The sequence below is a fragment of the Notamacropus eugenii genome, chromosome 5 (genome assembly GCF_028372415.1).
Source record: "Notamacropus eugenii isolate mMacEug1 chromosome 5, mMacEug1.pri_v2, whole genome shotgun sequence".
NCBI classification, from domain to species: domain Eukaryota; kingdom Metazoa; phylum Chordata; class Mammalia; order Diprotodontia; family Macropodidae; genus Notamacropus; species Notamacropus eugenii.
The window spans coordinates 19,859,155-19,871,065 of NC_092876.1; positions in this window are offsets into that span (position 1 = coordinate 19,859,155).

The following is an 11,911-nucleotide window of genomic DNA, read 5'->3' on the forward strand; positions in this document are numbered from 1 at the left end:
GATTTGACTTTATGTGTGCAAAACGTGCTTTGTAATTGCATTCATATCGTCCCTGTGTTTGTTTTGGCAAATAGACTGCGAGATATTTTATAGTGTCTACTATAGTTTTAAATAGGATTTCTCTTTCTATCTCTTGCTGTTGGACTTTGTTAGTAATATATGGCAATACATATGATTTATGTGGGTTTATTTCATAACCTGTAACTTTGCCAAAGATATTTCTTAGTGCAAGTAGTTTTTCACTTGATTCTCTAGGATTCTCTAAGGATATCATTATGTCATCTGCAAAGAGTGATAACTTGGATTCTTTTTTGCCTGTTTCAATTCCCTCAAGTTCTTTTTCTCCTCTTATTGCTAAAGCTAACATTTCAAGTGCTATGTTAAATAACAGTGATGATAATGGACATCCTTGTTTCACCCCTGATCTTATTGGAAATGCATCTAACTTATCCCCATTACATATCATGCTTGCTGATGGTTTTAGGTAGATGCTGCTTATCATTTTAATTAAGTCTCCATTTATTCCTATACTCTCCAGTGTTTTCTATAGAAATTGGTGTTATATTTTGTGAAAAACTTTTTCTGCAACTATTGAGATAATCATGTTTTCTGTTAGTATTACTGTTGATATTATCAATAATGCTGACAGTTTTTCTAATATTGAAGCAGCCCCACATTCCTGGTATAAATCCTACCCGATCATAATGTATTCTTCTCAGGATGAGTTGCTGCATTCTCTTTGCTAATATTTTATTTAAAATTTTTGCATCTATATTCATTAGAGATATTGTTCTAAAATTTTCATTCTCAGTCTTGGTTCTTTCTGGTTTAGCTATCAGAACCATATTTGTATCATAAAAAGAATTTGGTAGGACTCTTTGCCAATTTTCCCAAATAGTGTACAAATTATTTGAATTAACTGTTCTTTCAACGTTTGACAGAATTCACTTGTAAATCCATCTGGCCCTGGAAATTTTTTTCTAGGGAGTTTATTGATGGATTCTTCAATTTCTATTTCTGAGATGAGGTTATTTAAGTATTCAACTTCTTCTTCTCCTAAACTGGGAAATTTATATTTTTTAAAATATTCATCCATCTCATTTAGATTGTCAAATTCATGGCCCTATAGTTGAGCAAAGTAATTTCTAATTATTGTTTTAATTTCCTTCTCATTGGAGGTGAGTTCACACTTTTCTTTTTTGATATTGGTAATCTGGTGTTCTTTCTCTTTTTTAAATCATATTGACCAAAGGTTTATCCATTTTATTGTTTCTTTTTTCATAAAACCAACTCCTAGTTTTAGTTACTAGTTCAATAGTTAGTTAATTTCAGTTTTATTCATCTCTCCTTTGGTTTTCAGTATTTCTAATTTGGTATTTCCTTGGGGATTTTCAGTCTGTTCTTTTTCTAGCTTTTTCACCTGCATGCCCAAATCATTGATCTCCTCTTTCTCCATTTTATTCATGTATGAATTCAATAATATAAAACTTCCCTTAAGTACTGCTTTTGCAACATCCTATAAGATTTGGTGGGTTGTCTCATTATTGTCATTCTCTTGAATGAAGTTATTGATTGTTTCTTTGATTTGTTTTTTAATCCACTCATTCTTTTGGATTAGATTACTTAGTTTCCAATTAATTTCGATCAATCTTTCCATGACTTTGTATTATATGTAATTTTTATTGCATTATTATCTGAGAAGATGCATTAATGATCATTATTTCTTATGGAAGTACTCCATTCTAATGTACCACAACTTATTCAGCCATTTCCCAATCAATGAGCATTCCCTCAAAAGTAAAAGCAATCTCCATCCTCCTGGACCTTATCTGGCAATGGGGAGGTGTGGGCAGGGAAGGGCTTAATGGTTGTAAAATTTACTGGATTGTGCAATGGGGCCTTAGGGCATAGATTGACACTCATTAAACAGGTAGTGGAGCAGAGTGGGTATTGATCTTGGTTCTTGTGAGCTGAATTGGAGGAGAAGGAAAGTCTGAGGATGAAAATGAAGCCAGAAGCCAGAATACACACACACACACACACACACACACACACACACACACACACACACACACACACACACACACACACACACACACACACACACAGTGTGGTTTGGGTTTGCTAGGAACCATGAAATGTCAGGATAAAGGGCAAGTCTACCTGGAAAGAATTCAAGCACTTTACTCAAAGTGGCAAGGTTTATTGGAATGCCAATAGAAGCAGGCTAGATTCCTGCTTCTGGATTTTAAAATGGGAACAGCTGAAAAATCTGGATGAGATTAAGGAGGGCTAAATAACCTGGGGTGGCCCAAGTACAACAGTGGTCTGGAGTTAAATGGTCTGGGGTGGGTTGGAGGGCCACAGTGAAAGGACTATTGGGTATCTAGGTGGACTGGGCTGGACTAGATGCCAGGGACTTATTGGAAAATTCAGGAACTGGGATGCTGAAATGTATGGGAAAATTCAGCTTCCAGGTCCCATCTCTCCATCATTCCCCCCTCAATCAAATGGGACCCAAAATCTTTTGGGGGTAAGGGGAGAACATCTTGGCTTGGCAAACAGTTGTCCTTGCCTTGAAGGGGTCCAGGAAGAAGGTTGCCTGGAATAAAGCACAAGCTGCATCCAGGGTGAGATGAGCATGGGCAGGTACTTATTCTTTGCTACCCACTATAGGTGAATGGGGTATATTGTGGAAGATAAAAATCTGACAAACAAGTTTGATATGTTGGGTCCAGATACAGGGAGAATTAAAAGTGTGAGAATGGAGGAAATGAAAGAAGGAAAGCTAGAGCCCCATTAGAATCATTCCCATTTGACATGGCAGGGGAGGAGCCAAGATGGCAGAGTAGAAAGACACACATATGCTAGCTCCGAACCCACAGCCCATAAAACATCTGTAAAGAAGAACTCCCAACAAATTCTGGAGCAGCAGAAGCCACAGAACAACAGAGCAGATGAGATTTCTGTTCCAGAGAGCCCTGAAAACCTGACGCGAAAGGTCCGTCGCGCACCAGACCCAGAGCAGAGCCCAGCCCTGCCTTGGCCGTGCAGCACCAAGGGGAGCAGATCCAAGCAGGCTTTAGGGATGGAATCTTCAGCAGCCACGCAGGTCCCTCCACCCACAGGCACTGGGGGTGAGTGAGTCTTTTTGGCTTGCCAAGAGGGGAGTGGGGTGTCTCCATAACTCAGGCCCCCTCAGGAGGCAGCAGCGGGGGCTGCAGCAGACAGGAGCTCCCCAAGCAGGAAGGAGCCTGGATCTATTGTTGAAGGTCTCTGCATAAACCCCCTGAGGGAACTGAGCCCCGTGTGGCGGCCCTGCCCCCACCTGAGCACCTGAACTTAATCTCACACTGAATAGCAGCCCAGCCCCCGCCCAAAGCCCTGAGGCTGGGAAGCAGCATTTGAATCTCAGACTCCAAGCGCTGGCTGGGTGGATCTGGAGGCCAAGTGGGTGTGAAGAGGATGCTCAGAAGTCAAGTCACTGGCTGGGAAAATGCCAAGAAAAGGGAAAAGAAATAAGACCATAGAAGGTTACTTTCTTGGTGAACAGGTATTTCCTCCCTTCCTTTCTGATGAGGAAGAACAATGCTTACCATCAGGGAAAGACACAGAAGTCAAGGCTTCTGTATCCCACACAGACAAACTAAATATACCATGGGCTCAGGCCATGGAAGAGCTCAAAAAGGATTTTGAAAATCAAGAGAGGTGGAGGAAAAACTGGGAAGAGAAATGAGAGAGATGAAAGAAAAGTATGAGAAGCAGGTCAACACCTTGCTAAAGGAGACCCCAAAAAAATGCTTAAGAAAATTATGTTTGTAAGAAACACTCTAAACAAAGTACAATACTTGTGAAATAAGGAATGATTTTTGTTAACTTTTATGTTCATTTCAGGTTAGATCCTAAGGGATGGCTACTACAGTTACATAGACCAAGGAAACTCTTTTTACATGTTCAAAATTCGAATCCCCTGCCCTGGCATCCACTGGCTAGAAGAAGCCTGAACACCTCCCTTCATCTTCTCTCTGACAAGCTTCCCCTCAAACAGCTCATCAACCCTGTGAACAAATTTCTGACCTTTTACCTGATCACGAGCCTGTTTCTGCCAGGTCAAAACTCTGATTAGCTGAGATCACACAAAGCTGGGAGGAGTTTTAATCCCATGGAAACAGAATTCCTTCTTTTGTTTCCTACAAGTTGCTGTGAGGTCATTTTATTCCCCACTCCTCAATCTCTGCACTTCTCTCAATGAAAGCCCCTGTCCTTCTAGTCATTCTCTCATCTCATCCTTAAATGAACAAACATAAAACTATACCCTCCTCTTTCCCCCCAGCACTGGCCTATTTTCAAAAATTGGTCCAAGAAGCCTTGTTGGCCAGGCACATATAAGATGCTGGATTTATTTTTTATCATTTTATAGATTTGTAGTTATGTCTGCCTCTTTGGGACTTGTCTTGGGTATTCTTGGAAAAAATACTAGAGTGATTTCCCATCTACTCCAGTTCATTTCACAATCCAGAAAAATCAGATAAATAGGGTTAAGTGACTTATCCAGGGTCACACAACTAGTGTCTGAGGTTGGATTTGAAGTTAGGTCTTCCTGATTCCAGATCAAGCACTCAGTTCACTGCATAATTAATGTTTATGGTTTGACTGGCCTGTTCAACCTTATTGGCTTGAGGGGGGCATGGAAGGTGGTGATCTCTCAGGTTCTTTCTTAATCTAAGAATCTAGGAACCTTGGTTAGGTGACCCTGACCTGCCCCAGTTCAGCCTTATTTCTAAGTGCCCAGTGCGCAAGGGATTGGCGTTCCCATGAGGCACGGAATCTGTGGCTACCTCTTTAAAGCCTGGGGACCCAGAACTTGGTTCTCAATTCCTCTTACATCCCCTGATGAATGAATGAAGCCATTTATTCAGCTCTCATTATTCCATGCCAGGATTTGCAGTAAGTGCTATAGATTGTATGAATAGAGTGCAGATGTGCCCCCATTACCCCCCACTAATAACAGCTGCTGACCTTTGGAAACCACTTCCTGAAAATGCAAGTCTTTTTGATTGCTGAGCCCCAGAATGCAGATGGAATGGACATGTGGGGTTGGGTAATGGTCCTTCCTTCCACCTCTGACCTTTGCTCCACTTGGATTAGCATTTCTTACTCCCTCATGCCAACCCATCAACTCACATTCCATTTTCCCCTCCCTTTTTTTAGGGCCTTTCTTCCTCCACTCACTCACCATTCCACTTTTACAGAAGGAGAAACTGAGGAAGCCAGAGATGAAGTGACTTGCCCAGGGTACGTTGCCAGCCATTGTCAGAGGCCCTACTGGAACTCAGGTCTTCCTGATTCCATCCACTTTTCCCTTCCAGGGATTCAGATGAAGGTCTGTGATCTTGAAAGCAGTCCTGCTGGGTCCCGAGGGGTGGCCAGCAGTGAATGTGAATGAAACTGGGCTGAAAGAATATTAAATTAGCAAAGCTTGTCACAAGCAGGGGTTCCTAGAAGGGTCTTTTTGTCCACCCTTGCTGGGGCACATGCAGTGACCTTGCCTTGATTCCAGTAACAGTAGTGATCAGTGGCAGGGCCAGGATCTGAACCCAGGACTCAGCAGTCTAAGGCCAGTGGGCAGTGGGTTTGCTTCCCATAGCTTCTTGCCAGCTCTCACACATATGTATATGTACTCAGACATGGTTGTACACACTGAGACAAATCACAAACCATCTGTAAAGGTAGAGAAATAAAAACTCTGTCCTTCAAGAACATGCATTTTTAGGTGTCCTGGAGGGCAGAGGGATCCTAGCAGAAGACTGAGGTGTTAACAAGATTTTACTGAACCAGTGTCTGTCCTGAGAATGATTCAAACAGCCAGCCAGAGACAAAGTGCCATTAATCAGGTATTCAACTAATTAATTTCATTATGAGGCACAGATTGGAAAATCATAATTCCTTTCTGAAAGGGGAGATTCTAGGGATCAGGAAGACCCTCCCAGGGTTGATTGGCAGGAAGCAGAAACCCTTGGAACTCAAATCTTTCTGCCTTCTTCCCCTGAAGCTGAGATCTCTCTGTCTTCTGGGAGCCAGCTCTGCACATGTAGATGCCAGGTAGGCCAGCAGAAGGGCCCCTCCCCACACCCCACTTCTGCTGGCTCCCTTTCCATTGGGCTTCATCTTCCCCTCTGACCTCTTGCTGAGTATCCTCCAGGCTTACCAGGATCAGGGCTCCCTTCAAGTCCTGACTCTGGCAGCTACCACAGATACTTCTCCAGGCTCCCTGTCATGACCCCAAAGTACTATTGCAGTGCAGTCCATTCAAATACCTGATCACCATCAGCAAAGGGGGAATCCAAGAGAGACATGGAAACTTTATCTCAGCAGGTGTATATTGTCCTTTGCACTGCAGTCAGTAGAACTGAAATTGTCCTCCTGGTTCTGCTCACGTCCTCCTGCCTCAGGTCACACAAGTCTTCTCAGGTCTCCCTGAATCCTTCTCAATTGCCATTTCTTAGGTCAAGTCAATAAGCATTTAGAAAGTGGCTCCTCTGTGCCAAGCACCGTGCTAATGTACTGATTGTACAAAGAAAGTTTAAAAGAATAAGTTCCTGCTCTCCATGAGCTCAGTCTAATTGAGAGAAAACATGTCAGCATCTGTGTGCAAACAAGCTCTTTACACTATGAAAGAGAGTGCTATGAGAGAGGAGGTACCAAGAACACCTGGATTTCAAGAAGTGAGATCTTACCTGAGATGCGAAGGCAGTCAGAAGGCCTAGGTGAGGGGAAGACATTCCAAGTATGAGAGACAATCATTGGGAAGGCACAGGGTCAGGTGATGGAGGGTCTCGTTCAAGGATCAGCCAGGACATCAGTGACCCTGGGTCAGAGAAAAGAGGACCAAGGTGCAAATAAACTGGAAAGGGTTGAGGGGTTGGTTACACAGTGTCTGCTGTGTGTCAGGAGCCATGTAAATATTACCTCATTTGATCCTTTTGTGAGAATTGTCAAAGTCCTTACTAGGGACAGGCAGAATATGGGAGTGCAGGTTACCGAAAGACAGAGCACTGTGCTTTACGAATCCACTCAAGAAGATGACAAACTCTCTCCTAGGTATGTTTGTCTCCCAGCTCCACGGAGGACATAGTGACCAGGACTCATCCATTAGGGTAGGATACCTGAGGTCTTGTAGGCAAACTTACCAAGAAGTTTTCGGTAAGATCAGGTTAGGGGGCAGAGAGAGGGAAAGAAATATTTTTAAGAAAAGAAACAAAATGTGAATTTAGAGTTAGAGTTAGGAAGGTCTGTTACAAAGGTCTTTGAGCATAGCTACTTAGACCAGTCATTTGCTCAGGTCTTTGTGCCTTCTTAGACAGAGGAACAGCACAGGAAGTCGATCGTTAGTTTTCTCAAAGAGATTGGGGAAAGGGAGGTACTGCAGGGGACAATGAGGACATAGACTTCAGAACATCCAGTATAACATCCAATGGAGTCAGTTATGCTTTCTCAAACACTCCCTTTTAAAAACCATTATCCACTTTCTATGTGAAAACCTCAGTGGTCAGATTTGGGGAATATGAGTGCCAAAGGTGTGTGTCCTTCCCAGAGGTAAAGGAGGAAAGGGATTTTATGGGTGAGTGGGTGACCAGAGAGCAGAAGTCACAGGATACAAGTTGTGCAGGTTGAGGTCAACTGTCTCCAAAAAGGAGACAGGACCTCTGAAGGGGAAGGAGGAGGGGCCTCTAAAGGGCTGAGTGAAGCAGGAATCATGGCATGAAGGTGGCCTCAAAGACCAGTTCTTGGTCTCTGAAGCCTAGTCAGCTAGAGTACAGATAGACCATCATGCCTCTGGCAGCATCTGTCTGGGAAAACAAGGCTGAACAGGACAATAATACTGACACACAACCAGCACTGTCATCTCAATTCACCTCCGAAGGCCACAGGCTCTGTGTTAACAGCTCAGCAGAGTTTAATACCTCTCAAAAGAGCCTTATCCTCATGGGCATGCTTCTGCTCTACAGCTCTATTCCCTTTCAAAGGTTGGAAGCTCTTTCACCAAGTCTGCCATCAGAGGTCTCCTTAGTCAGCCCAAAGATCTCCTCCCTGCTCAGAGGTCTCCTCTCTGTTCTCTTCTTCTCTATGCTGGCTCACTCCTTCAATGCTGGCTCTCCTCAGGTTTGCTTTCTCAACATCTCTATATACAGTTCTGCTCAGCATCTGAGTGGCTAGAACTCACATGTCTGTGTCTGATTTGCTACAGCATACATGCACATATTTGATTGTTTCAATCTCAAGCCAGAACAACAGCAAAGGTCCTACTTTGCCTGCTGTTACAGGCATAGGTCCTAATCTGATAGAAACCTACTTTTAATAGTGAAGTGCTGAAGCATACTGTATGCCCTCAACACACTCACGTTGCAAATGGAGTACACTCAACTTGTTTCAGAAAGTACCTAGTCTAACCACAACTCAAGTTGACCTTCCTTTTCCAATTGAGTTATAAAAAATCAAGCAAACTGTCATTGCAATTCTATTATTAGCTGAGCCTACCCATGAGCAACAAACATTTTTCAAATTATTTAGATCTCACTTTGTGTAAAAAGTGTTTTGTGACTGCATTCATACAATTCCTGGGTGTGTCTTTGCAGGCAGATTCCCAAATATTATATTGTCTACAGTTATTTCAAATGGAATTTCTCTATCTCTTGCTGCTGAGCTTTATTAGTAACATATAAAAATGGTTATGATTTATGTGGGTTTATTTAATATCCTGCAACTTTCCTTAAGTTGTTAATTGTTTCAAGTCAATTTTCAGTTGATTTTCTAAGTATATCATATAACCTGCAAAGAGTGATAGCTTTGTTTCCTCATTGCCTATTCTAATCCCTTCAATTCCTTTTTCTTCTCTTATAGTTAAAGCTAACATTTCTAGTACGATACTGGACAATAGTGGTGATAGCGCGCATCTTTTTTTTTACCCTTGATCTTACTGGGAATGCTTCTAATTTATCCCCCTTACATATAATGCTGGCTGATAGTTTTACATACACTTCTTTTCATTTTAAGAAAAACTCCATTCATTGCTATGCTCTCTAGTGTTTTTAATAAGAATGAATGCCTAATTTTGTAAAAAGCCTTTGCTAAATCTTTTGAGGTGATCATGTGATTTCTGCTGCTTTTGTTATTGATATGGTCAATTATGCTGATAGTTTTCTTAATATTGAACCAACTCTGGATTCCTGGTATAAATCCGACCTGATGACAGTATATATCCTGGTGATAAATCACTATAATCTCTTTGTTAATAATTTATTTAAAATTTTTGCCATCAATATTCATTAGGGACATTGATCTATAATTTTCTTCCTCTGGTTTGGCTCCTCCCAGTTTAGGTATCAGCACGTTTTTTATGTCATAAAAGAAATCTGGTAAGACATCTTCTATGCCTATATTCCCAAATAGGCTGCATAATATTGGAATTAAATGTTCATGAAATCGTTGAGAGAACTTGATTTATAAAGCCAACTGGCCTTGGAGATTATTTTTTATTTATTTTTAACACAGTTTATAACAGATAAAGCAATTCAAACTTGTGGTCAGGGAATACATTTTTTAAAAGCATTTACAATATGGACCACAAAAGAACTTTTTTTTTTAAACATTAACCAGGTGAGACACAGATAATATTTATGTTGCTAACTTCACCAGCTCTTGATCTAATTGTCTCCACAGTATTACTAAGAATTAAAGGACCCTAACAATGTTTTTGGTCTAAAGCCCTATGCCTAATAGCTTAATTTTAGACAACCTCAGACGTTCCCCTACCAACAATCTATAATTTAATGGAACTGGTATTAACCTTACAAACCTTTTCAGTATAGGAAATTGCCACCAATAGTAAGGACATTGGAGGGATACTATATCTCCCCAACTTCATGTCAATTCCAGGCAGGATTAGATTATCCACTTGCATTCAGTCAGGCTTAAAGTCTGCCAGGTGTCAGTGGGGAAACTGAGTCAGGAGAATCCCACCTCAGCCCATGCTGAGCAGCTGCTCTTCCACCCTTCCCTTGAGATCACCTATGTAGTTCATACCAGCATCTCATCAGCTTACAGGCATCATGTATTGGAGGCTCAGACCGCCTTTCTTCCTACCCACACCTGGAGTTAGACTCAGAAGAACAGTCACTTAGTAGTCCCATAGCATCTAAAAATGGCAAGTTCCAATAACCAGGTTTCAAATATGACTATAGTTTCACTTTGGCTAAGGAACATCTTTTAGGCAAGTCTTAAGTGGCTTACATGCCTTTCTATACATGTTCTAGTTCCTGATTAAATAGCAATCATAAAATCAAGTTTACCATTAAAACCTTGACTTTTCCATCAATGCCAAATTTTACCCAAGGTTACCTTCCTCTAGGAAATTTAGACTGAAATTCTTTTCTCCAAACTAAAGATGCCACTGAGTTATTCTCAGTAATTAATTCAGTCTATTGTTTTAATACTAATTCCTTTTACCCCACTTTGTAACATGTCCAATTTTTTCTGATTACTCCTTCCCTCAATGTACCCTCCCTTCTATCACACCCCACCCCTCTCCTATTTCCATCTTCTCTCTTTTCTTGCAGGGTAAGATAAATTTCCATACCCCTATCCCTGTAGTTCTTATTTCCCAATTATATGTAATAAAAATTCTCAACATTTGTTTCTAATACTTTGAATTCCAACTTCTCTCCCTCCCTCCCTCCCTCCCCAGCCCCACTGAGACAGGAAGCAATTCAATACAGACTAAATATGTGTTCTTTTGCAAAAGACTTACATAGTAATCATGTTGTGTAATACTAATTATATTGCCCTCTGACCTACCCTATCCCCCCCTTATTTTTTCACCCCTACAACTGACCTTGTAACTTCTCGAAAGTATTTATTTCTAGTGACTCCCTTCTCCCATTAGCCCTCCCTTCTAACATTCCGCTCACGCCACTTGTTGCCACCTCTCCTACTTTCCTGTGGTGTACATAAATTTTCCTATCAAATTTAGTGAGCATCACACCACACCTGTCAGATTGGCGAACATGACAAAACAGGAAGATGATAAATGTTGGAGAAGATGTGGGAGAGTTGGAACACAAATTCATTGCTGGTGGAGCTGTGAGGTGATCCAACCATTCTGAAGAGAAATTTGAAACTATGCCCAAAGGGCTACAAAAATGTGCATACCCTTTCACCCAGAAATATCACATCTAGGGCTGCATGCCAGAGATCACAAAAATGGGAAAGGTTCCCCACATATACAAAAATATTTATAACAGCTCTCTTGGTGGGGTCCAAGAACTGGAAATTGAGGGGATGCCCATCAATTTGGCAGTGGTTGAACAAGTTGTGGGATACGAATGTAAGGCTTTGTGTTATAAGAAATGATGAACAGGAAGGCTTCAGAGAGGCCTGGAAGGACTTATATGAACTGATGCTGAGTGAAAAGAATAGAACCAGGAGAACATTGTACACAGTAAAAACCACAGGGTATGAGGAATTTTTCTGGTAGACTTAGCCCTTCACAGCAATGCAAGGACCTGAAACATTCCCAATGGAGTCTTGAAGATAAATGCCATCCACATGCAGAGAAAGAACTATGCAACTGAATGGCAGAATGAAGCAGAGTATTTTATTTTGTGTTCTGTTTTCTTTTCTCCCATTCATTTTAATTCTTCTATGCAACGTGACTCATGTGAAAATGTATATAATACGAATGTCTGTGTAAAACCCATATAACATTGCATGCCATCTTGAAGGAGGGACAGAAAATCTAAGACTTAGGGAAGTGAATGTAGGAAACTGAAAACAAAGAGATTAGTAATAAAAAAAAGAATAAAATAAAATGGCCCACTATCTTAAAAAATATTAATAGGTCTCCAATAAAAGA